The following is a 20954-nucleotide window of genomic DNA, read 5'->3' as shown; positions in this document are numbered from 1 at the left end:
CCATCCAGGAAGTGGGATTTTTTTGATGTGGGTAGTTTTCAATTGAATGTGACTGCAACCAGATGAAGATCTTCAAAGGTAAGTGCTGACGAGGGGGCATTGTCAGATGGTACATTTCCCCAGAGAACCAGGCCTCCATTCCAAATTATACAGTCAACGAAATCTGAACTAGGCATCCCCTCCAAAAATGCAATTTGTCCAAGACTTCGTGGCGCAACGGTAGCGCGTCTGACTCCAGATCAGAAGGTTGCGTGTTCAAATCACGTCGTGGTCAGTGTTTTTATGTGTGTAATCTCTGCTTTCTTTACTCAATGAATCGGCACTAGTACCAATGTGGCTTTACAGTACTAATCTCACACGAAAACAAACAAACCAATGCTGCTTTACATGACAATTGTCTCTCACAAAAGCCTGGCACACAGCAAATTCCTAAATCAGATGATGCTGTGTGATTGATAGACTTAAATCAGTCTTCGAACAGGGAGTTTAACTTCTTATGGCTTGGGGGCAGTATTTCAACGTCTGGATGAGAAGCATGCCCCAAGTAAACGGCCTGTTACTCAGGCCCGGAAGCTAGGATATGCATGTAATGGGCAGATTTGGATAGAACACACTCTAAAGTTTCCAAAACTGTTAAAATTATGTCTGTGAGTATAACAGAACTGATATGGCAGGCGAAAACCTGAGGAAAATCCATCCAGGAAGTGGGATTTTTTTGATGTGGGTAGTTTTCAATTGAATGTGACTGCAACCAGATGAAGATCTTCAAAGGTAAGTGCTGACGAGGGGGCATTGTCAGATGGTACATTTCCCCAGAGAACCAGGCCTCCATTCCAAATTATACAGTCAACGAAATCTGAACTAGTCATCCCCTCCAAAGGTGCAATTTGTCCAAGACTTCGTGGCGCAATGGTAGCGCATCTGACTCCAGATCAGAAGGTTGCGTGTTCAAATCACGTCGTGGTCAGTGTTTTTATGTGTGTAATCTCTGCTTTCTTTACTCAATGAATCAGCACTAGTACCAATGTGGCTTTACAGTACTAATCTCACACGAAAACAAACAAACCAATGCTGCTTTACATGACAATTGTCTCTCACAAAAGCCTGGCACACGGCAAATTCCTAAATCAGATGATGCTGTGTGATTGATAGACTTAAATCAGTCTTCGAACAGGGAGTTTAACTTCTTATGGCTTGGGGGCAGTATTTCAACGTCTGGATGAGAAGCGTGCCCCAAGTAAACGGCCTGTTACTCAGGCCCGGAAGCTAGGATATGCATGTAATGGGCAGATTTGGATAGAACACACTCTAAAGTTTCCAAAACGGTTAAAATTATGTCTGTGAGTATAACAGAACTGATATGGCAGGCGAAAACCTGAGGAAAATCCATCCAGGAAGTGGGATTTTTTTGATGTGGGTAGTTTTCAATTGAATGTGACTGCAACCAGATGAAGATCTTCAAAGGTAAGTGCTGACGAGGGGGCATTGTCAGATGGTACATTTCCCCAGAGAACCAGGCCTCCATTCCAAATTATACAGTCAACGAAATCTGAACTAGGCATCCCCTCCAAAAATGCAATTTGTCCAAGACTTCGTGGCGCAACGGTAGCGCGTCTGACTCCAGATCAGAAGGTTGCGTGTTCAAATCACGTCGTGGTCAGTGTTTTTATGTGTGTAATCTCTGCTTTCTTTACTCAATGAATCGGCACTAGTACCAATGTGGCTTTACAGTACTAATCTCACACGAAAACAAACAAACCAATGCTGCTTTACATGACAATTGTCTCTCACAAAAGCCTGGCACACAGCAAATTCCTAAATCAGATGATGCTGTGTGATTGATAGACTTAAATCAGTCTTCGAACAGGGAGTTTAACTTCTTATGGCTTGGGGGCAGTATTTCAACGTCTGGATGAGAAGCGTGCCCCAAGTAAACGGCCTGTTACTCAGGCCCGGAAGCTAGGATATGCATGTAATGGGCAGATTTGGATAGAACACACTCTAAAGTTTCCAAAACTGTTAAAATTATGTCTGTGAGTATAACAGAACTGATATGGCAGGCGAAAACCTGAGGAAAATCCATCCAGGAAGTGGGATTTTTTTGATGTGGGTAGTTTTCAATTGAATGTGACTGCAACCAGATGAAGATCTTCAAAGGTAAGTGCTGACGAGGGGGCATTGTCAGATGGTACATTTCCCCAGAGAACCAGGCCTCCATTCCAAATTATACAGTCAACGAAATCTGAACTAGGCATCCCCTCCAAAGATGCAATTTGTCCAAGACTTCGTGGCGCAACGGTAGCGCGTCTGACTCCAGATCAGAAGGTTGCGTGTTCAAATCACGTCGTAGTCAGTGTTTTTATGTGTGTAATCTCTGCTTTCTTTACTCAATGAATCAGCACTAGTACCAATGTGGCTTTACAGTACTAATCTCACACGAAAACAAACAAACCAATGCTGCTTTACATGACAATTGTCTCTCACAAAAGCCTGGCACACGGCAAATTCCTAAATCAGATGATGGTGTGTGATTGATAGACTTAAATCAGTCTTCGAACAGGGAGTTTAACTTCTTATGGCTTGGGGGCAGTATTTCAACGTCTGGATGAGAAGCGTGCCCCAAGTAAACGGCCTGTTACTCAGGCCCGGAAGCTAGGATATGCATGTAATGGGCAGATTTGGATAGAACACACTCTAAAGTTTCCAAAACGGTTAAAATTATGTCTGTGAGTATAACAGAACTGATATGGCAGGCGAAAACCTGAGGAAAATCCATCCAGGAAGTGGGATTTTTTTGATGTGGGTAGTTTTCAATTGAATGTGACTGCAACCAGATGAAGATCTTCAAAGGTAAGTGCTGACGAGGGGGCATTGTCAGATGGTACATTTCCCCAGAGAACCAGGCCTCCATTCCAAATTATACAGTCAACGAAATCTGAACTAGGCATCCCCTCCAAAAATGCAATTTGTCCAAGACTTCGTGGCGCAACGGTAGCGCGTCTGACTCCAGATCAGAAGGTTGCGTGTTCAAATCACGTCGTGGTCAGTGTTTTTATGTGTGTAATCTCTGCTTTCTTTACTCAATGAATCGGCACTAGTACCAATGTGGCTTTACAGTACTAATCTCACACGAAAACAAACAAACCAATGCTGCTTTACATGACAATTGTCTCTCACAAAAGCCTGGCACACGGCAAATTCCTAAATCAGATGATGCTGTGTGATTGATAGACTTAAATCAGTCTTCGAACAGGGAGTTTAACTTCTTATGGCTTGGGGGCAGTATTTCAACGTCTGGATGAGAAGCGTGCCCCAAGTAAACGGCCTGTTACTCAGGCCCGGAAGCTAGGATATGCATGTAATGGGCAGATTTGGATAGAACACACTCTAAAGTTTCCAAAACGGTTAAAATTATGTCTGTGAGTATAACAGAACTGATATGGCAGGCGAAAACCTGAGGAAAATCCATCCAGGAAGTGGGATTTTTTTGATGTGGGTAGTTTTCAATTGAATGTGACTGCAACCAGATGAAGATCTTCAAAGGTAAGTGCTGACGAGGGGGCATTGTCAGATGGTACATTTCCCCAGAGAACCAGGCCTCCATTCCAAATTATACAGTCAACGAAATCTGAACTAGGCATCCCCTCCAAAAATGCAATTTGTCCAAGACTTCGTGGTGCAACGGTAGCGCGTCTGACTCCAGATCAGAAGGTTGCGTGTTCAAATCACGTCGTGGTCAGTGTTTTTATGTGTGTAATCTCTGCTTTCTTTACTCAATGAATCGGCACTAGTACCAATGTGGCTTTACAGTACTAATCTCACACGAAAACAAACAAACCAATGCTGCTTTACATGACAATTGTCTCTCACAAAAGCCTGGCACACAGCAAATTCCTAAATCAGATGATGCTGTGTGATTGATAGACTTAAATCAGTCTTCGAACAGGGAGTTTAACTTCTTATGGCTTGGGGGCAGTATTTCAACGTCTGGATGAGAAGCGTGCCCCAAGTAAACGGCCTGTTACTCAGGCCCGGAAGCTAGGATATGCATGTAATGGGCAGATTTGGATAGAACACACTCTAAAGTTTCCAAAACTGTTAAAATTATGTCTGTGAGTATAACAGAACTGATATGGCAGGCGAAAACCTGAGGAAAATCCATCCAGGAAGTGGGATTTTTTTGATGTGGGTAGTTTTCAATTGAATGTGACTGCAACCAGATGAAGATCTTCAAAGGTAAGTGCTGACGAGGGGGCATTGTCAGATGGTACATTTCCCCAGAGAACCAGGCCTCCATTCCAAATTATACAGTCAACGAAATCTGAACTAGGCATCCCCTCCAAAGATGCAATTTGTCCAAGACTTCGTGGCGCAACGGTAGCGCGTCTGACTCCAGATCAGAAGGTTGCGTGTTCAAATCACGTCGTAGTCAGTGTTTTTATGTGTGTAATCTCTGCTTTCTTTACTCAATGAATCAGCACTAGTACCAATGTGGCTTTACAGTACTAATCTCACACGAAAACAAACAAACCAATGCTGCTTTACATGACAATTGTCTCTCACAAAAGCCTGGCACACGGCAAATTCCTAAATCAGATGATGGTGTGTGATTGATAGACTTAAATCAGTCTTCGAACAGGGAGTTTAACTTCTTATGGCTTGGGGGCAGTATTTCAACGTCTGGATGAGAAGCGTGCCCCAAGTAAACGGCCTGTTACTCAGGCCCGGAAGCTAGGATATGCATGTAATGGGCAGATTTGGATAGAACACACTCTAAAGTTTCCAAAACGGTTAAAATTATGTCTGTGAGTATAACAGAACTGATATGGCAGGCGAAAACCTGAGGAAAATCCATCCAGGAAGTGGGATTTTTTTGATGTGGGTAGTTTTCAATTGAATGTGACTGCAACCAGATGAAGATCTTCAAAGGTAAGTGCTGACGAGGGGGCATTGTCAGATGGTACATTTCCCCAGAGAACCAGGCCTCCATTCCAAATTATACAGTCAACGAAATCTGAACTAGGCATCCCCTCCAAAAATGCAATTTGTCCAAGACTTCGTGGCGCAACGGTAGCGCGTCTGACTCCAGATCAGAAGGTTGCGTGTTCAAATCACGTCGTGGTCAGTGTTTTTATGTGTGTAATCTCTGCTTTCTTTACTCAATGAATCGGCACTAGTACCAATGTGGCTTTACAGTACTAATCTCACACGAAAACAAACAAACCAATGCTGCTTTACATGACAATTGTCTCTCACAAAAGCCTGGCACACAGCAAATTCCTAAATCAGATGATGCTGTGTGATTGATAGACTTAAATCAGTCTTCGAACAGGGAGTTTAACTTCTTATGGCTTGGGGGCAGTATTTCAACGTCTGGATGAGAAGCGTGCCCCAAGTAAACGGCCTGTTACTCAGGCCCGGAAGCTAGGATATGCATGTAATGGGCAGATTTGGATAGAACACACTCTAAAGTTTCCAAAACTGTTAAAATTATGTCTGTGAGTATAACAGAACTGATATGAAAGGCGAAAACCGGAGGAAAATCCATCCAGGAAGTGGGATTTTTTTGATGTGGGTAGTTTTCAATTGAATGTGACTGCAACCAGATGAAGATCTTCAAAGGTAAGTGCTGACGAGGGGGCATTGTCAGATGGTACATTTCCCCAGAGAACCAGGCCTCCATTCCAAATTATACAGTCAACGAAATCTGAACTAGGCATCCCCTCCAAAGATGCAATTTGTCCAAGACTTCGTGGCGCAACGGTAGCGCGTCTGACTCCAGATCAGAAGGTTGCGTGTTCAAATCACGTCGTAGTCAGTGTTTTTATGTGTGTAATCTCTGCTTTCTTTACTCAATGAATCAGCACTAGTACCAATGTGGCTTTACAGTACTAATCTCACACGAAAACAAACAAACCAATGCTGCTTTACATGACAATTGTCTCTCACAAAAGCCTGGCACACGGCAAATTCCTAAATCAGATGATGCTGTGTGATTGATAGACTTAAATCAGTCTTCGAACAGGGAGTTTAACTTCTTATGGCTTGGGGGCAGTATTTCAACGTCTGGATGAGAAGCGTGCCCCAAGTAAACGGCCTGTTACTCAGGCCCGGAAGCTAGGATATGCATGTAATGGGCAGATTTGGATAGAACACACTCTAAAGTTTCCAAAACGGTTAAAATTATGTCTGTGAGTATAACAGAACTGATATGGCAGGCGAAAACCTGAGGAAAATCCATCCAGGAAGTGGGATTTTTTTGATGTGGGTAGTTTTCAATTGAATGTGACTGCAACCAGATGAAGATCTTCAAAGGTAAGTGCTGACGAGGGGGCATTGTCAGATGGTACATTTCCCCAGAGAACCAGGCCTCCATTCCAAATTATACAGTCAACAAAATCTGAACTAGGCATCCCCTCCAAAAATGCAATTTGTCCAAGACTTCGTGGCGCAACGGTAGCGTGTCTGACTCCAGATCAGAAGCTTGCGTGTTCAAATCACGTCGTGGTCAGTGTTTTTATGTGTGTAATCTCTGCTTTCTTTACTCAATGAATCGGCACTAGTACCAATGTGGCTTTACAGTACTAATCTCACACGAAAACAAACAAACCAATGCTGCTTTACATGACAATTGTCTCTCACAAAAGCCTGGCACACAGCAAATTCCTAAATCAGATGATGCTGTGTGATTGATAGACTTAAATCAGTCTTCGAACAGGGAGTTTAACTTCTTATGGCTTGGGGGCAGTATTTCAACGTCTGGATGAGAAGCGTGCCCCAAGTAAATGGCCTGTTACTCAGGCCCGGAAGCTAGGATATGCATGTAATGGGCAGATTTGGATAGAACACACTCTAAAGTTTCCAAAACTGTTAAAATTATGTCTGTGAGTATAACAGAACTGATATGGCAGGCGAAAACCTGAGGAAAATCCATCCAGGAAGTGGGATTTTTTTGATGTGGGTAGTTTTCAATTGAATGTGACTGCAACCAGATGAAGATCTTCAAAGGTAAGTGCTGACGAGGGGGCATTGTCAGATGGTACATTTCCCCAGAGAACCAGGCCTCCATTCCAAATTATACAGTCAACGAAATCTGAACTAGGCATCCCCTCCAAAGATGCAATTTCTCCAAGACTTCGTGGCGCAACGGTAGCGCGTCTGACTCCAGATCAGAAGGTTGCGTGTTCAAATCACGTCGTGGTCAGTGTTTTTATGTGTGTAATCTCTGCTTTCTTTACTCAATGAATCGGCACTAGTACCAATGTGGCTTTACAGTACTAATCTCGCACGAAAACAAACAAACCAATGCTGCTTTACATGACAATTGTCTCTCACAAAAGCCTGGCACACGGCAAATTCCTAAATCAGATGATGCTGTGTGATTGATAGACTTAAATCAGTCTTCGAACAGGGAGTTTAACTTCTTATGGCTTGGGGGCAGTATTTCAACGTCTGGATGAGAAGCGTGCCCCAAGTAAACGGCCTGTTACTCAGGCCCGGAAGCTAGGATATGCATGTAATGGGCAGATTTGGATAGAACACACTCTAAAGTTTCCAAAACTGTTAAAATTATGTCTGTGAGTATAACAGAACTGATATGGCAGGCGAAAACCTGAGGAAAATCCATCCAGGAAGTGGGATTTTTTTGATGTGGGTAGTTTTCAATTGAATGTGACTGCAACCAGATGAAGATCTTCAAAGGTAAGTGCTGACGAGGGGGCATTGTCAGATGGTACATTTCCCCAGAGAACCAGGCCTCCATTCCAAATTATACAGTCAACGAAATCTGAACTAGGCATCCCCTCCAAAGATGCAATTTGTCCAAGACTTCGTGGCGCAACGGTAGCGCGTCTGACTCCAGATCAGAAGGTTGCGTGTTCAAATCACGTCGTGGTCAGTGTTTTTATGTGTGTAATCTCTGCTTTCTTTACTCAATGAATCGGCACTAGTACCAATGTGGCTTTACAGTACTAATCTCGCACGAAAACAAACAAACCAATGCTGCTTTACATGACAATTGTCTCTCACAAAAGCCTGGCACACGGCAAATTCCTAAATCAGATGATGCTGTGTGATTGATAGACTTAAATCAGTCTTCGAACAGGGAGTTTAACTTCTTATGGCTTGGGGGCAGTATTTCAACGTCTGGATGAGAAGCGTGCCCCAAGTAAACGGCCTGTTACTCAGGCCCGGAAGCTAGGATATGCATGTAATGGGCAGATTTGGATAGAACACACTCTAACGTTTCCAAAACGGTTAAAATTATGTCTGTGAGTATAACAGAACTGATATGGCAGGCGAAAACCTGAGGAAAATCCATCCAGGAAGTGGGATTTTTTTGATGTGGGTAGTTTTCAATTGAATGTGACTGCAACCAGATGAAGATCTTCAAAGGTAAGTGCTGACGAGGGGGCATTGTCAGATGGTACATTTCCCCAGAGAACCAGGCCTCCATTCCAAATTATACAGTCAACGAAATCTGAACTAGGCATCCCCTCCAAAAATGCAATTTGTCCAAGACTTCGTGGCGCAACGGTAGTGCGTCTGACTCCAGATCAGAAGGTTGCGTGTTCAAATCATGTCGTGGTCAGTGTATTTATGTGTGTAATCTCTGCTTTCTTTACTCAATGAATCGGCACTAGTACCAATGTGGCTTTACAGTACTAATCTCACACGAAAACAAACAAACCAATGCTGCTTTACATGACAATTGTCTCTCACAAAAGCCTGGCACACAGCAAATTCCTAAATCAGATGATGCTGTGTGATTGATAGACTTAAATCAGTCTTCGAACAGGGAGTTTAACTTCTTATGGCTTGGGGGCAGTATTTCAACGTCTGGATGAGAAGCATGCCCCAAGTAAACGGCCTGTTACTCAGGCCCGGAAGCTAGGATATGCATGTAATGGGCAGATTTGGATAGAACACACTCTAAAGTTTCCAAAACTGTTAAAATTATGTCTGTGAGTATAACAGAACTGATATGGCAGGCGAAAACCTGAGGAAAATCCATCCAGTAAGTGGGATTTTTTTGATGTGGGTAGTTTTCAACTGAATGTGACTGCAACCAGATGAAGATCTTCAAAGGTAAGTGCTGACGAGGGGGCATTGTCAGATGGTACATTTCCCCAGAGAACCAGGCCTCCATTCCAAATTATACAGTCAACGAAATCTGAACTAGGCATCCCCTCCAAAGGTGCAATTTGTCCAAGACTTCGTGGCGCAATGGTAGCGCATCTGACTCCAGATCAGAAGGTTGCGTGTTCAAATCACGTCGTGGTCAGTGTTTTTATGTGTGTAATCTCTGCTTTCTTTACTCAATGAATCAGCACTAGTACCAATGTGGCTTTACAGTACTAATCTCACACGAAAACAAACAAACCAATGCTGCTTTACATGACAATTGTCTCTCACAAAAGCCTGGCACACGGCAAATTCCTAAATCAGATGATGCTGTGTGATTGATAGACTTAAATCAGTCTTCGAACAGGGAGTTTAACTTCTTATGGCTTGGGGGCAGTATTTCAACGTCTGGATGAGAAGCGTGCCCCAAGTAAACGGCCTGTTACTCAGGCCCGGAAGCTAGGATATGCATGTAATGGGCAGATTTGGATAGAACACACTCTAAAGTTTCCAAAACGGTTAAAATTATGTCTGTGAGTATAACAGAACTGATATGGCAGGCGAAAACCTGAGGAAAATCCATCCAGGAAGTGGGATTTTTTTGATGTGGGTAGTTTTCAATTGAATGTGACTGCAACCAGATGAAGATCTTCAAAGGTAAGTGCTGACGAGGGGGCATTGTCAGATGGTACATTTCCCCAGAGAACCAGGCCTCCATTCCAAATTATACAGTCAACGAAATCTGAACTAGGCATCCCCTCCAAAAGTGCAATTTGTCCAAGACTTCGTGGCGCAACGGTAGCGCGTCTGACTCCAGATCAGAAGGTTGCGTGTTCAAATCACGTCGTGGTCAGTGTTTTTATGTGTGTAATCTCTGCTTTCTTTACTCAATGAATCGGCACTAGTACCAATGTGGCTTTACAGTACTAATCTCACACGAAAACAAACAAACCAATGCTGCTTTACATGACAATTGTCTCTCACAAAAGCCTGGCACACAGCAAATTCCTAAATCAGATGATGCTGTGTGATTGATAGACTTAAATCAGTCTTCGAACAGGGAGTTTAACTTCTTATGGCTTGGGGCAGTATTTCAACGTCTGGATGAGAAGCGTGCCCCAAGTAAACGGCCTGTTACTCAGGCCCGGAAGCTAGGATATGCATGTAATGGGCAGATTTGGATAGAACACACTCTAAAGTTTCCAAAACGGTTAAAATTATGTCTGTGAGTATAACAGAACTGATATGGCAGGCGAAAACCTGAGGAAAATCCATCCAGGAAGTGGGATTTTTTTGATGTGGGTAGTTTTCAATTGAATGTGACTGCAACCAGATGAAGATCTTCAAAGGTAAGTGCTGACGAGGGGGCATTGTCAGATGGTACATTTCCCCAGAGAACCAGGCCTCCATTCCAAATTATACAGTCAACGAAATCTGAACTAGGCATCCCCTCCAAAATTGCAATTTGTCCAAGACTTCGTGGCGCAACGGTAGCGCGTCTGACTCCAGATCAGAAGGTTGCGTGTTCAAATCATGTCGTGGTCAGTGTTTTTATGTGTGTAATCTCTGCTTTCTTTACTCAATGAATCAGCACTAGTACCAATGTGGCTTTACAGTACTAATCTCACACGAAAACAAACAAACCAATGCTGCTTTACATGACAATTGTCTCTCACAAAAGCCTGGCACATGGCAAATTCCTAAATCAGATGATGCTGTGTGATTGATAGACTTAAATCAGTCTTCGAACAGGGAGTTTAACTTCTTATGGCTTGGGGGCAGTATTTCAACGTCTGGATGAGAAGCGTGCCCCAAGTAAACGGCCTGTTACTCAGGCCCGGAAGCTAGGATATGCATGTAATGGGCAGATTTGGATAGAACACACTCTAAAGTTTCCAAAACTGTTAAAATTATGTCTGTGAGTATAACAGAACTGATATGGCAGGCGAAAACCTGAGGAAAATCCATCCAGGAAGTGGGATTTTTTTGATGTGGGTAGTTTTCAATTGAATGTGACTGCAACCAGATGAAGATCTTCAAAGGTAAGTGCTGACGAGGGGGCATTGTCAGATGGTACATTTCCCCAGAGAACCAGGCCTCCATTCCAAATTATACAGTCAACGAAATCTGAACTAGGCATCCCCTCCAAAAATGCAACTTGTCCAAGACTTCGTGGCGCAACGGTAGCGCGTCTGACTCCAGATCAGAAGGTTGCGTGTTCAAATCACGTCGTGGTCAGTGTTTTTATGTGTGTAATCTCTGCTTTCTTTACTCAATGAATCGGCACTAGTACCAATGTGGCTTTACAGTACTAATCTCACACGAAAACAAACAAACCAATGCTGCTTTACATGACAATTGTCTCTCACAAAAGCCTGGCACACAGCAAATTCCTAAATCAGATGATGCTGTGTGATTGATAGACTTAAATCAGTCTTCGAACAGGGAGTTTAACTTCTTATGGCTTGGGGGCAGTATTTCAACATCTGGATGAGAAGCGTGCCCCAAGTAAACGGCCTGTTATTCAGGCCCGGAAGCTAGGATATGCATGTAATGGGCAGATTTGGATAGAACACACTCTAAAGTTTCCAAAACTGTTAAAATTATGTCTGTGAGTATAACAGAACTGATATGGCAGGCGAAAACCTGAGGAAAATCCATCCAGTAAGTGGGATTTTTTTGATGTGGGTAGTTTTCAATTGAATGTGACTGCAACCAGATGAAGATCTTCAAAGGTAAGTGCTGACGAGGGGGCATTGTCAGATGGTACATTTCCCCAGAGAACCAGGCCTCCATTCCAAATTATACAGTCAACGAAATCTGAACTAGGCATCCCCTCCAAAGGTGCAATTTGTCCAAGACTTCGTGGCGCAACGGTAGCGCGTCTGACTCCAGATCAGTAGGTTGCGTGTTCAAATCACGTCGTGGTCAGTGTTTTTATGTGTGTAATCTCTGCTTTCTTTACTCAATGAATCAGCACTAGTACCAATGTGGCTTTACAGTACTAATCTCACACGAAAACAAACAAACCAATGCTGCTTTACATGACAATTGTCTCTCACAAAAGCCTGGCACACGGCAAATTCCTAAATCAGATGATGCTGTGTGATTGATAGACTTAAATCAGTCTTCGAACAGGGAGTTTAACTTCTTATGGCTTGGGGGCAGTATTTCAACGTCTGGATGAGAAGCGTGCCCCAAGTAAACGGCCTGTTACTCAGGCCCGGAAGCTAGGATATGCATGTAATGGGCAGATTTGGATAGAACACACTCTAAAGTTTCCAAAACTGTTAAAATTATGTCTGTGAGTATAACAGAACTGATATGGCAGGCGAAAACCTGGGGAAAATCCATCCAGGAAGTGGGATTTTTTTGATGTGGGTAGTTTTCAATTGAATGTGACTGCAACCAGATGAAGATCTTCAAAGGTAAGTGCTGACGAGGGGGCATTGTCAGATGGTACATTTCCCCAGAGAACCAGGCCTCCATTCCAAATTATACAGTCAACGAAATCTGAACTAGGCATCCCCTCCAAAAATGCAATTTGTCCAAGACTTCGTGGCGCAACGGTAGCGCGTCTGACTCCAGATCAGAAGGTTGCGTGTTCAAATCATGTCGTGGTCAGTGTTTTTATGTGTGTAATCTCTGCTTTCTTTACTCAATGAATCGGCACTAGTACCAATGTGGCTTTACAGTACTAATCTCACACGAAAACAAACAAACCAATGCTGCTTTACATGACAATTGTCTCTCACAAAAGCCTGGCACACGGCAAATTCCTAAATCAGATGATGCTGTGTGATTGATAGACTTAAATCAGTCTTCGAACAGGGAGTTTAACTTCTTATGGCTTGGGGGCAGTATTTCAACGTCTGGATGAGAAGCGTGCCCCAAGTAAACGGCCTGTTACTCAGGCCCGGAAGCTAGGATATGCATGTAATGGGCAGATTTGGATAGAACACACTCTAAAGTTTCCAAAACGGTTAAAATTATGTCTGTGAGTATAACAGAACTGATATGGCAGGCGAAAACCTGAGGAAAATCCATCCAGGAAGTGGGATTTTTTTGATGTGGGTAGTTTTCAATTGAATGTGACTGCAACCAGATGAAGATCTTCAAAGGTAAGTGCTGACGAGGGGGCATTGTCAGATGGTACATTTCCCCAGAGAACCAGGCCTCCATTCCAAATTATACAGTCAACGAAATCTGAACTAGGCATCCCCTCCAAAAGTGCAATTTTTCCAAGACTTCGTGGCGCAACGGTAGCGCGTCTGACTCCAGATCAGAAGGTTGCGTGTTCAAATCACGTCGTGGTCAGTGTTTTTATGTGTGTAATCTCTGCTTTCTTTACTCAATGAATCGGCACTAGTACCAATGTGGCTTTACAGTACTAATCTCACACGAAAACAAACAAACCAATGCTGCTTTACATGACAATTGTCTCTCACAAAAGCCTGGCACACAGCAAATTCCTAAATCAGATGATGCTGTGTGATTGATAGACTTAAATCAGTCTTCGAACAGGGAGTTTAACTTCTTATGGCTTGGGGGCAGTATTTCAACATCTGGATGAGAAGCGTGCCCCAAGTAAACGGCCTGTTATTCAGGCCCGGAAGCTAGGATATGCATGTAATGGGCAGATTTGGATAGAACACACTCTAAAGTTTCCAAAACTGTTAAAATTATGTCTGTGAGTATAACAGAACTGATATGGCAGGCGAAAACCTGAGGAAAATCCATCCAGTAAGTGGGATTTTTTTGATGTGGGTAGTTTTCAATTGAATGTGACTGCAACCAGATGAAGATCTTCAAAGGTAAGTGCTGACGAGGGGGCATTGTCAGATGGTACATTTCCCCAGAGAACCAGGCCTCCATTCCAAATTATACAGTCAACGAAATCTGAACTAGGCATCCCCTCCAAAGGTGCAATTTGTCCAAGACTTCGTGGCGCAATGGTAGCGCATCTGACTCCAGATCAGAAGGTTGCGTGTTCAAATCACGTCGTGGTCAGTGTTTTTATGTGTGTAATCTCTGCTTTCTTTACTCAATGAATCAGCACTAGTACCAATGTGGCTTTACAGTACTAATCTCACACGAAAACAAACAAACCAATGCTGCTTTACATGACAATTGTCTCTCACAAAAGCCTGGCACACGGCAAATTCCTAAATCAGATGATGCTGTGTGATTGATAGACTTAAATCAGTCTTCGAACAGGGAGTTTAACTTCTTATGGCTTGGGGGCAGTATTTCAACGTCTGGATGAGAAGCGTGCCCCAAGTAAACGGCCTGTTACTCAGGCCCGGAAGCTAGGATATGCATGTAATGGGCAGATTTGGATAGAACACACTCTAAAGTTTCCAAAACGGTTAAAATTATGTCTGTGAGTATAACAGAACTGATATGGCAGGCGAAAACCTGAGGAAAATCCATCCAGGAAGTGGGATTTTTTTGATGTGGGTAGTTTTCAATTGAATGTGACTGCAACCAGATGAAGATCTTCAAAGGTAAGTGCTGACGAGGGGGCATTGTCAGATGGTACATTTCCCCAGAGAACCAGGCCTCCATTCCAAATTATACAGTCAACGAAATCTGAACTAGGCATCCCCTCCAAAAGTGCAATTTGTCCAAGACTTCGTGGCGCAACGGTAGCGCGCCTGACTCCAGATCAGAAGGTTGCGTGTTCAAATCACGTCGTGGTCAGTGTTTTTATGTGTGTAATCTCTGCTTTCTTTACTCAATGAATCGGCACTAGTACCAATGTGGCTTTACAGTACTAATCTCACACGAAAACAAACAAACCAATGCTGCTTTACATGACAATTGTCTCTCACAAAAGCCTGGCACACAGCAAATTCCTAAATCAGATGATGCTGTGTGATTGATAGACTTAAATCAGTCTTCGAACAGGGAGTTTAACTTCTTATGGCTTGGGGCAGTATTTCAACGTCTGGATGAGAAGCGTGCCCCAAGTAAACGGCCTGTTACTCAGGCCCGGAAGCTAGGATATGCATGTAATGGGCAGATTTGGATAGAACACACTCTAAAGTTTCCAAAACGGTTAAAATTATGTCTGTGAGTATAACAGAACTGATATGGCAGGCGAAAACCTGAGGAAAATCCATCCAGGAAGTGGGATTTTTTTGATGTGGGTAGTTTTCAATTGAATGTGACTGCAACCAGATGAAGATCTTCAAAGGTAAGTGCTGACGAGGGGGCATTGTCAGATGGTACATTTCCCCAGAGAACCAGGCCTCCATTCCAAATTATACAGTCAACGAAATCTGAACTAGGCATCCCCTCCAAAATTGCAATTTGTCCAAGACTTCGTGGCGCAACGGTAGCGCGTCTGACTCCAGATCAGAAGGTTGCGTGTTCAAATCATGTCGTGGTCAGTGTTTTTATGTGTGTAATCTCTGCTTTCTTTACTCAATGAATCAGCACTAGTACCAATGTGGCTTTACAGTACTAATCTCACACGAAAACAAACAAACCAATGCTGCTTTACATGACAATTGTCTCTCACAAAAGCCTGGCACACGGCAAATTCCTAAATCAGATGATGCTGTGTGATTGATAGACTTAAATCAGTCTTCGAACAGGGAGTTTAACTTCTTATGGCTTGGGGGCAGTATTTCAACGTCTGGATGAGAAGCGTGCCCCAAGTAAACGGCCTGTTACTCAGGCCCGGAAGCTAGGATATGCATGTAATGGGCAGATTTGGATAGAACACACTCTAAAGTTTCCAAAACTGTTAAAATTATGTCTGTGAGTATAACAGAACTGATATGGCAGGCGAAAACCTGAGGAAAATCCATCCAGGAAGTGGGATTTTTTTGATGTGGGTAGTTTTCAATTGAATGTGACTGCAACCAGATGAAGATCTTCAAAGGTAAGTGCTGACGAGGGGGCATTGTCAGATGGTACATTTCCCCAGAGAACCAGGCCTCCATTCCAAATTATACAGTCAACGAAATCTGAACTAGGCATCCCCTCCAAAAATGCAACTTGTCCAAGACTTCGTGGCGCAACGGTAGCGCGTCTGACTCCAGATCAGAAGGTTGCGTGTTCAAATCACGTCGTGGTCAGTGTTTTTATGTGTGTAATCTCTGCTTTCTTTACTCAATGAATCGGCACTAGTACCAATGTGGCTTTACAGTACTAATCTCACACGAAAACAAACAAACCAATGCTGCTTTACATGACAATTGTCTCTCACAAAAGCCTGGCACACAGCAAATTCCTAAATCAGATGATGCTGTGTGATTGATAGACTTAAATCAGTCTTCGAACAGGGAGTTTAACTTCTTATGGCTTGGGGGCAGTATTTCAACATCTGGATGAGAAGCGTGCCCCAAGTAAACGGCCTGTTATTCAGGCCCGGAAGCTAGGATATGCATGTAATGGGCAGATTTGGATAGAACACACTCTAAAGTTTCCAAAACTGTTAAAATTATGTCTGTGAGTATAACAGAACTGATATGGCAGGCGAAAACCTGAGGAAAATCCATCCAGTAAGTGGGATTTTTTTGATGTGGGTAGTTTTCAATTGAATGTGACTGCAACCAGATGAAGATCTTCAAAGGTAAGTGCTGACGAGGGGGCATTGTCAGATGGTACATTTCCCCAGAGAACCAGGCCTCCATTCCAAATTATACAGTCAACGAAATCTGAACTAGGCATCCCCTCCAAAGGTGCAATTTGTCCAAGACTTCGTGGCGCAACGGTAGCGCGTCTGACTCCAGATCAGTAGGTTGCGTGTTCAAATCACGTCGTGGTCAGTGTTTTTATGTGTGTAATCTCTGCTTTCTTTACTCAATGAATCAGCACTAGTACCAATGTGGCTTTACAGTACTAATCTCACACGAAAACAAACAAACCAATGCTGCTTTACATGACAATTGTCTCTCACAAAAGCCTGGCACACTGCAAATTCCTAAATCAGATGATGCTGTGTGATTGATAGACTTAAATCAGTCTTCGAACAGGGAGTTTAACTTCTTATGGCTTGGGGGCAGTATTTCAACGTCTGGATGAGAAGCGTGCCCCAAGTAAACGGCCTGTTACTCAGGCCCGGAAGCTAGGATATGCATGTAATGGGCAGATTTGGATAGAACACACTCTAAAGTTTCCAAAACTGTTAAAATTATGTCTGTGAGTATAACAGAACTGATATGGCAGGCGAAAACCTGGGGAAAATCCATCCAGGAAGTGGGATTTTTTTGATGTGGGTAGTTTTCAATTGAATGTGACTGCAACCAGATGAAGATCTTCAAAGGTAAGTGCTGACGAGGGGGCATTGTCAGATGGTACATTTCCCCAGAGAACCAGGCCTCCATTCCAAATTATACAGTCAACGAAATCTGAACTAGGCATCCCCTCCAAACATGCAATTTGTCCAAGACTTCGTGGCGCAACGGTAGCGCGTCTGACTCCAGATCAGAAGGTTGCGTGTTCAAATCATGTCGTGGTCAGTGTTTTTATGTGTGTAATCTCTGCTTTCTTTACTCAATGAATCGGCACTAGTACCAATGTGGCTTTACAGTACTAATCTCACACGAAAACAAACAAACCAATGCTGCTTTACATGACAATTGTCTCTCACAAAAGCCTGGCACACAGCAAATTCCTAAATCAGATGATGCTGTGTGATTGATAGACTTAAATCAGTCTTCGAACAGGGAGTTTAACTTCTTATGGCTTGGGGGCAGTATTTCAACGTCTGGATGAGAAGCGTGCCCCAAGTAAACGGCCTGTTACTCAGGCCCGGAAGCTAGGATATGCATGTAATGGGCAGATTTGGATAGAACACACTCTAAAGTTTCCAAAACGGTTAAAATTATGTCTGTGAGTATAACAGAACTGATATGGCAGGCGAAAACCTGAGGAAAATCCATCCAGGAAGTGGGATTTTTTTGATGTGGGTAGTTTTCAATTGAATGTGACTGCAACCAGATGAAGATCTTCAAAGGTAAGTGCTGACGAGGGGGCATTGTCAGATGGTACATTTCCCCAGAGAACCAGGCCTCCATTCCAAATTATACAGTCAACGAAATCTGAACTAGGCATCCCCTCCAAAAATGCAATTTGTCCAAGACTTCGTGGGGCAATTGTAGCGCGTCTGACTCCAGATCAGAAGGTTGCGTGTTCAAATCACGTCGTGGTCAGTGTTTTTATGTGTGTAATCTCTGCTTTCTTTACTCAATGAATCGGCACTAGTACCAATGTGGCTTTACAGTACTAATCTCACACGAAAACAAACAAACCAATGCTGCTTTACATGACAATTGTCTCTCACAAAAGCCTGGCACACAGCAAATTCCTAAATCAGATGATGCTGTGTGATTGATAGACTTAAATCAGTCTTCGAACAGGGAGTTTAACTTCTTATGGCTTGGGGGCAGTATTTCAACGTCTGGATGAGAAGCGTGCCCCAAGTAAACGGCCTGTTACTCAGGCCCGGAAGCTAGGATATGCATGTAATGGGCAGATTTGGATAGAACACACTCTAAAGTTTCCAAAACGGTTAAAATTATGTCTGTGAGTATAACAGAACTGATATGGCAGGCGAAAACCTGAGGAAAATCCATCCAGGAAGTGGGATTTTTTTGATGTGGGTAGTTTTCAATTGAATGTGACTGCAACCAGATGAAGATCTTCAAAGGTAAGTGCTGACGAGGGGGCATTGTCAGATGGTACATTTCCCCAGAGAACCAGGCCTCCATTCCAAATTATACAGTCAACGAAATCTGAACTAGGCATCCCCTCCAAAGGTGCAATTTGTCCAAGACTTCGTGGCGCATTGGTAGCGCGTCTGACTCCAGATCAGTAGGTTGCGTGTTCAAATCACGTCGTGGTCAGTGTTTTTATGTGTGTAATCTCTGCTTTCTTTACTCAATGAATCAGCACTAGTACCAATGTGGCTTTACAGTACTAATCTCACACGAAAACAAACAAACCAATGCTGCTTTACATGACAATTGTCTCTCACAAAAGCCTGGCACACGGCAAATTCCTAAATCAGATGATGCTGTGTGATTGATAGACTTAAATCAGTCTTCGAACAGGGAGTTTAACTTCTTATGGCTTGGGGGCAGTATTTCAACGTCTGGATGAGAAGCGTGCCCCAAGTAAACGGCCTGTTACTCAGGCCCGGAAGCTAGGATATGCATGTAATGGGCAGATTTGGATAGAACACACTCTAAAGTTTCCAAAACTGTTAAAATTATGTCTGTGAGTATAACAGAACTGATATGGCAGGCGAAAACCTGAGGAAAATCCATCCAGTAAGTGGGATTTTTTTGATGTGGGTAGTTTTCAATTGAATGTGACTGCAACCAGATGAAGATCTTCAAAGGTAAGTGCTGACGAGGGGGCATTGTCAGATGGTACATTTCCCCAGAGAACCAGGCCTCCATTCCAAATTATACAGTCAACGAAATCTGAACTAGGCATCCCCTCCAAAGATGCAATTTGTCCAAGACTTCGTGGCGCAACGGTAGCGCGTCTGACTCCAGATCAGAAGGTTGCGTGTTCAAATCACGTCGTGGTCAGTGTTTTTATGTGTGTAATCTCTGCTTTCTTTACTCAATGAATCAGCACTAGTACCAATGTGGCTTTACAGTACTAATCTCACACGAAAACAAACAAACCAATGCTGCTTTACATGACAATTGTCTCTCACAAAAGCCTGGCACACGGCAAATTCCTAAATCAGATGATGCTGTGTGATTGATAGACTTAAATCAGTCTTCGAACAGGGAGTTTAACTTCTTATGGCTTGGGGGCAGTATTTCAACGTCTGGATGAGAAGCGTGCCCCAAGTAAACGGCCTGTTACTCAGGCCCGGAAGCTAGGATATGCATGTAATGGGCAGATTTGGATAGAACACACTCTAAAGTTTCCAAAACTGTTAAAATTATGTCTGTGAGTATAACAGAACTGATATGGCAGGCGAAAACCTGAGGAAAATCCATCCAGGAAGTGGGATTTTTTTGATGTGGGTAGTTTTCAATTGAATGTGACTGCAACCAGATGAAGATCTTCAAAGGTAAGTGCTGACGAGGGGGCATTGTCAGATGGTACATTTCCCCAGAGAACCAGGCCTCCATTCCAAATTATACAGTCAACGAAATCTGAACTAGGCATCCCCTCCAAAAATGCAATTTGTCCAAGACTTCGTGGCGCAACGGTAGCGCGTCTGACTCCAGATCAGAAGGTTGCGTGTTCAAATCACGTCGTGGTCAGTGTTTTTATGTGTGTAATCTCTGCTTTCTTTACTCAATGAATCGGCACTAGTACCAATGTGGCTTTACAGTACTAATCTCACACGAAAACAAACAAACCAATGCTGCTTTACATGACAATTGTCTCTCACAAAAGCCTGGCACACAGCAAATTCCTAAATCAGATGATGCTGTGTGATTGATAGACTTAAATCAGTCTTCGAACAGGGAGTTTAACTTCTTATGGCTTGGGGGCAGTATTTCAACATCTGGATGAGAAGCGTGCCCCAAGTAAACGGCCTGTTACTCAGGCCCGGAAGCTAGGATATGCATGTAATGGGCAGATTTGGATAGAACACACTCTAAAGTTTCCAAAACTGTTAAAATTATGTCTGTGAGTATAACAGAACTGATATGGCAGGCGAAAACCTGAGGAAAATCCATCCAGTAAGTGGGATTTTTTTGATGTGGGTAGTTTTCAATTGAATGTGACTGCAACCAGATGAAGATCTTCAAAGGTAAGTGCTGACGAGGGGGCATTGCCAGATGGTACATTTCCCCAGAGAACCAGGCCTCCATTCCAAATTATACAGTCAACGAAATCTG

General features: G+C 43.2%; 6 non-coding genes across 6 annotated transcripts; all 6 read left to right on the top strand.

Moving 5' to 3' along the window:
* Positions 1-895: 895 nt before the first annotated feature.
* trnaw-cca (transfer RNA tryptophan (anticodon CCA)) lies at positions 896-967 on the top strand. The gene has a single exon. It is a non-coding gene; the product is annotated as a tRNA-Trp (tRNA).
* Positions 968-2281: 1314 nt separating this feature from the next.
* trnaw-cca (transfer RNA tryptophan (anticodon CCA)) lies at positions 2282-2353 on the top strand. The gene has a single exon. It is a non-coding gene; the product is annotated as a tRNA-Trp (tRNA).
* Positions 2354-4360: 2007 nt separating this feature from the next.
* trnaw-cca (transfer RNA tryptophan (anticodon CCA)) lies at positions 4361-4432 on the top strand. Its single transcript has one exon. It is a non-coding gene; the product is annotated as a tRNA-Trp (tRNA).
* A 1314-nt stretch (positions 4433-5746) lies between these two features.
* On the top strand, positions 5747-5818 carry trnaw-cca (transfer RNA tryptophan (anticodon CCA)). The gene has a single exon. It is a non-coding gene; the product is annotated as a tRNA-Trp (tRNA).
* Positions 5819-9211: 3393 nt separating this feature from the next.
* trnaw-cca (transfer RNA tryptophan (anticodon CCA)) lies at positions 9212-9283 on the top strand. Its single transcript has one exon. It is a non-coding gene; the product is annotated as a tRNA-Trp (tRNA).
* Positions 9284-14061: 4778 nt separating this feature from the next.
* On the top strand, positions 14062-14133 carry trnaw-cca (transfer RNA tryptophan (anticodon CCA)). The gene has a single exon. It is a non-coding gene; the product is annotated as a tRNA-Trp (tRNA).
* The last annotated feature ends 6821 nt before the right edge of the window (positions 14134-20954 follow it).

The sequence above is a fragment of the Salvelinus alpinus genome, chromosome 30 (assembly GCF_045679555.1).
Source record: "Salvelinus alpinus chromosome 30, SLU_Salpinus.1, whole genome shotgun sequence".
In the NCBI taxonomy this organism is placed as follows: Eukaryota; Metazoa; Chordata; class Actinopteri; order Salmoniformes; family Salmonidae; genus Salvelinus; species Salvelinus alpinus.
This window is presented reverse-complemented; position numbering and strand designations above follow the sequence as displayed.